Here is a 6,000-nt window from a genome sequence, read left to right on the forward strand (position 1 = left end):
CAACTGGAATATTGGTAAGTAATGTGTTAAAAGATAAACAAACCAACACAAATAAATGCAACCTTCCATAACCAATTGTATGGTACCTACAATATTTATTAACTTAATTTTTGACCATCAGGACCAAGTCACATTTTACGTGGAAGATTGCTGATGTCGAGTGTAAAGGAAATGGGCATCACTTTGAGCAACATGTTTCATTAAATATACTGATTAGCAAAAGAAATGCAAATTTGGAAACTGAAATCTCATACAAGTAAACCTTCATGTTAATGTCTTCTATATAAAAACGTGACAAAAAGTTGCATTCCATTTGCTGTTCAGTGTAATATGCTTTGAAACAAGATGTGTGGTATTAAGATAGATTTAATCATAGTCCATGGTTCGAACCTCAAAAGCTGCTTTTTTAAAACCGACTCCACACAAAGCTGAACCAAATGCTCATGATAGACTATTCAAGAGGAAAATTATTGGCCAGTTGCAGCTGACATATGGAACAGTTAATTTGATCACAGATATTGGATGCAAATGTTTATAGGTAGGTATTTGTCTTCACCATAGTAAAAAGTCACTATAATATGTAAACAATAAATGGTTACAAAAAGATGCTGAATTGCAACTAGTCATATTTAGCAATATGTCATGGGCAGAAATACCAGCCACATGTAATTTCGCTCTGTCACATTTAAGGGAAACACAGGTATGGGACAGCAAGTTAAACTCATTAATGTCATGGCCTCTTGACTATTCATCTCTATCTCACAAGTAAGACAGTCAAGAAAATTCACTCAGAGACCCTTCACACATTAGTGTTGATGGTGAACATGTCAGCAGTGAATCATACTCCATGTTATTCAGCATGTGTATATGGAAGGAACCAAAACTTCCCATACATTACTACATAAAAATATCAATGCATTTCAATGTTTTATTTGCAGGTCATGTATATAACAGATTTTTCTTGGAACAATAATCACATAAGAAGATTCATAGGCAAATGTATTGTTTTGACAAATGACCTTTATTATACCAGGTTTGTCAATGTTCATTCTTAATATGTTGCACAATAGGATACAACTGTAACTGGACAGCATCAGTTCATCACTGGACGGACAAAGCGGGACAAATAGAACCAGGAATAATCTTCAGTGTGTTCTATTCTCCCTGATGGAATGAGGGCTGGTGAGATTGCAAGACGTTGTTGTATCACATTATGTTTGGACGGTACAGAAGCATTACTGATGAAAAAACACAAGACTGATGGTGGTATGAACCTTAATAAATTCATGAAAAAGTAAAGGACATCACGACTGAATACAGATACATGGTACAGTTCTCCACATGCAATGTAACTTGATACTGTTCTTTGAACCTGAAATAAGCTGTGAGACTGTAAAAGACATCACAACCAAATACAGGTATGTGTACAAACAATCAGTTCCAAATATGCAATGTAACTTTATGCTTTTCTTTGAACCTGAAATGAGCTCCTTCATGCATATGTGACACAATATAAGATGTCCTCTGTCATCATTAATGGACCTAAACAAGTGAGAATCAGAAAGAACAAAGCAATAAGCACAAAAAGGCCTTCACAGATGACATACTGGTGCATCTACTGTAGGGTATGATGCTCATACTGCAAATCACAGTTGACCAGCAAAAAGTGAGGATCTTAATAAAGTACACATCACTAACCTACACAAAAACTATCTTTAATAAATGAACCACCACGATCAGCATGAATTTTCTTCCAAAATCATCCTGACAGACTATGATACTGTTGAAAGCTGCAATAAAATCAGTTCACTCTTGTTCCAACCCAAACCTCACAATTATTGCTGTGAATCTCCACATGGTTCAATGGTTCACACTGGTCATTATTTCCTACATTATAGGACTGCATGTATTTACACATTTTGGAATATATATCTGAAAGCAGTAACAATACAACATCAATACACATCATGTCAAAGGTAGACAAGCACAACAGAAACTGTATTATGACCGGCTGCATGAATGTATTGAGGAATTGCACCATGGAGTCAATGGTCTTGGATATGTAGCATCCATCCAAACAAAGCAAATAAGATGAATGACCATGATGGTGGAGATGAACATTTTGGCATGTTTCATAATGCTACAAACCTCCGATTCAACATAATTACTTCACATACCTTCAGCATCCAAAAGTCTACTTTCCCCCAACGGCGGACAGTACTCCTAAAGCTCCAGCTGCAGGTGTTCACACTCCAAGTTTAGACATACACTCAAGAACACTCTTCTAATAAGACTTCAAATAGCCCCATATACCTCTTGCTATACATTTTTCTGATCCAGTGTACAGCATTCATGGTTTGCTCAAAGCTCTCAGAAAGTTTATGGCCGACACAACCAACTTGGACATGTCAGTGAACAAGATAATGTCTGTTGCAATTTCCTATCTTGACTTGTACAATATCTTTCTGTGGATTTTTATTCGTGGAGGAACACTAGACCCCTCTTTCCACGTTTGTGATGCGTGCCACCACTTCACCTTAGTGCAAGCGCCTGGTATCATCACTTTTTGACTGTAATTTATGAACACATACAGTCAGAATTGTACAATAAACCAAGCAAACAGTTGAAGTCTCTTATGATATTGTGTCACTTCTATTTATGAGAACAGGTCTTGACAGATTTATGTCTTGGTTTCTCAGACATTTCTTATTTCTTGCAGACAGGCATTACTATTATCGCTTTGGATGAACATAAGGCTATTTCCTTCCCTCTTTACACCAACAAAAGTTATGTGCCAATGTACGTTTCTTGTTAGCCTTGTGTGCACCCTCGTGTGCTTGAAACCTAAAGACCAATAAAACTCAAAGCAAGTTCAACATGTTTTCATTCAGGAATGTGATCTCTTCCAAATCCGTGATACTATATGTTATAAATATATTCGAAGAATGTCATAGATTAAGTTGTGAATGAAGAAACATAAGAGGAACATGATGGTTAATGACAAGAGATTTGTATTTGGAAAAAGATGCAAATGCTGAATTGAGTATCTGCTTATCTCATCCATCTGACAATGGTGTAATGTGACTGAACGTGTCACACATTGGGCAATTCCCATTCTAACATCTTTTGCTTGATAACAGCATTAGAATCAACATCGAAACTTCGCATCCACTGCAAACAAGAAGTTGTATATCCACAATAGTCTTCAAACTCATCTGTGACATGGCAGGTAGAACATTCAACAGTGTTATTGTAACAGCATGGAGATATCACACACCTGCCTGTACAATAGTTTATTATATGACGACACCAGGTGTTTGCAATAGGGTAAAATGTCTTGATCTCTTGGTAGCATCATCCACTAAAACATTCCATAAACCCTGTAAACAATCATGTCTTGAGAATCCCATACACTTGATGTTAAAATCATGTGCACATAACAAGTATAACAAATACAATTCTTATCAAAATCAAACATTATATGTTCAACACTTCATCATATGTATAACATGGAGAACTATTTTATTTGTCATATTCCACATGGACGGAATAACCTCACAACAAAAGCAATTCTGTTAAATTGTGATAATCCAACGAAAAAGCAGTAAATATTTTCAAACATAAAATACTGAATACTTCACTTGACTAAAGAAAAGTCAAGCTGCCACACATCAAGCACTAATCTAAATCATCAGCAGCTCATTAAGTCTTATTAGGACTTACACACCCAAGGTACATTGATATTAATCCAGAGTCAGCATAAATTACTTTCCAATTCAATCCTTACACGTTGCAGCTTCCATTTTATGTGGTTGCAGCTTCCATCTTACGCCATTTGTAAACCAAATGGATGTAACTGTCAATGGAAGTTTTTGGATGGGCGACATCACACCAAAACTTTCTCATAATAGTTGGTTCTGAATAATGAAAGTTTGGTAATGATTTATGCTCCAGTGATAAAGACAGAGACTTACACATCCAAATCTACAATGAAATTCTTGGTGTGTCATGAACTTTGTTCGTATGAGGCACTGTCCTCCAGCAGGTAATGTACTTAAATTCTGAAGTAGCTTTGCCTGTCACTGTCCTCTCACAGACATTACTCAACACATTAACATAAAATGTCAACACCAGAGTCTAGATTATCAGCAGAAACAGATGGTCATGAAAACTAAAAGAAAGGATTCTGGAAAACCAATGAAACTGTGTGTTTGCAAAAGGTAATGGCGTACAATGAAGCGTTCACAGTGTATCCATTGTAACTGTTTCAGCATCTTGACCATGTCTGATCAAACCAGCACAGCATAACTACTCACACACTGATCACAAACATGGAATCTAGAATGTAATAAATCACAGACACACTTCTATAGAAACATGAAAACATAATGTACAACTGATCATGTATGTTCAGATGCGGATATTCCTGTTTCTGTCTCAGATATGACATCCTTACACAGGAGACACACATGGACAGTTTCTTTGACAAATGACTGACATAACATGTTCGAAAAAGGAGAAAACTGATGACCTTGATATCTGACAAGCATACATGAAGACTAAATAACTTACATGCACTAGAAGAAGAAAAGCTTTCATGACATGATTCTGCCTTCTGGTAACTCCCCAGTTTATGATATTGCTTTTCAAGAGCAAGCATAAGTTGTTACATGGTATGACTTGAAACCACATTCAACATAAAGCCAAAATATGTTCTCAGGTTTTCAACCTCAGCTATCTTTCTCCCTTTGTAGTGCTTTAACACTGAAACAAATATGCCATAAGAATACCTCTTGCCTCACATTCACAAATATAGATGAAAATGTAATCTTTGATGTATTTTGGATTTCAAACACAAAATCTGCCTTAAAAAGACACTGGTGCCATGAGAACATTTTGTACTATCTAATGGTAACAATCTGATAGATTTCAAGTGACAAAGCGTGTTATATGATAATATTGGCAAGAATAAAGACATGTTCACAGAAGACAGTTATGTACGAAGAAAGCTGACCAGTGCAGCACAGCTCCATGAAGTCATATAAAGTACAGGTCATAACAGTGACAGATTCTTGGAGTGTTCTTTGGTGGTTAAATCAACTAATAAACAAACTGTTCACATTGTATAGTTACAGTAAACTCCCCACCACGACGACGCTAAATATGACCCAGCCCATCCCCATCATAACCCAACCCTGAATCTGCATCTGCATAAACATTAATTATGAGGTTAACATCATAACCCAACCCTGAATCTGCATCTGCATAAACAGTAATTATGAGGTTAACATCATAACCCAACCCTGAATCTGCATCTGCATAAACAGTAATTATGAGGTTAACATCATAACCCAACCCTGAATCTGCATCTGCATAAACAGTAATTATGAGGTTAACATCATAACCCAACCCTGAATCTGCATCTGCATAAACAGTAATTATGAGGTTAACATCATAACCCAACCCTGAATCTGCATCTGCATAAACAGTAATTATGAGGTTAACAGTAAGCCACTGTGGAGTGACTTCTGAATTTGTGAATAAGGCTTGAAAAATCTAATTTGTATCATATTTTCTCAATAAATCGGACAATCCACAGAGCTACAATTGCAGGAAGTGTTTTTTTGATTTATAAACAGTTTGCAGTCAAAGTGTATGATAAGTTGCTGAATTGTAGCTCCCCTCTTATCTGAGACTGATTCTTATGACTGGCCACCAAGTATCAGTGTACATGTATCCCATACCATCTGTGTGCAGTGTGATGTAAATAAACATGTCCGTAAGTTAATCTAAATAATACTGTATCACCTATCAACTGTTCAAATAGACGTTCACTTCACTGAACTTGAGAATACATGTAATACTCTTTACTTTCATCAATGGAAAGAAATATGAATTATATTTTAGAGTTTATATTTACCTAACTTCCAACAACTGGTCAAATTTTCATATTGCCGACAAAGGAACAACTTTATTATTCTTAGTATTTCTTTTGCATTC

General features: G+C 36.0%; 1 protein-coding gene across 1 annotated transcript in view; it reads right to left on the reverse strand.

Moving 5' to 3' along the window:
* LOC137274352 (tryptophan 2,3-dioxygenase-like) overlaps positions 1 to 2,253 on the reverse strand; it is a 38,573-nt gene extending 36,320 nt beyond the window's left edge. The window contains exon 1 of the mRNA XM_067807506.1: positions 2,178 to 2,253. The gene's annotated coding sequence lies outside the window, so the exon portion shown is untranslated. The remainder of the gene's footprint in view (positions 1 to 2,177) is intronic.
* Between the last annotated feature and the right edge of the window lie 3,747 nt (positions 2,254 to 6,000).

The sequence above is a fragment of the Haliotis asinina genome, chromosome 2 (genome assembly GCF_037392515.1).
Source record: "Haliotis asinina isolate JCU_RB_2024 chromosome 2, JCU_Hal_asi_v2, whole genome shotgun sequence".
In the NCBI taxonomy this organism is placed as follows: domain Eukaryota; kingdom Metazoa; phylum Mollusca; class Gastropoda; order Lepetellida; family Haliotidae; genus Haliotis; species Haliotis asinina.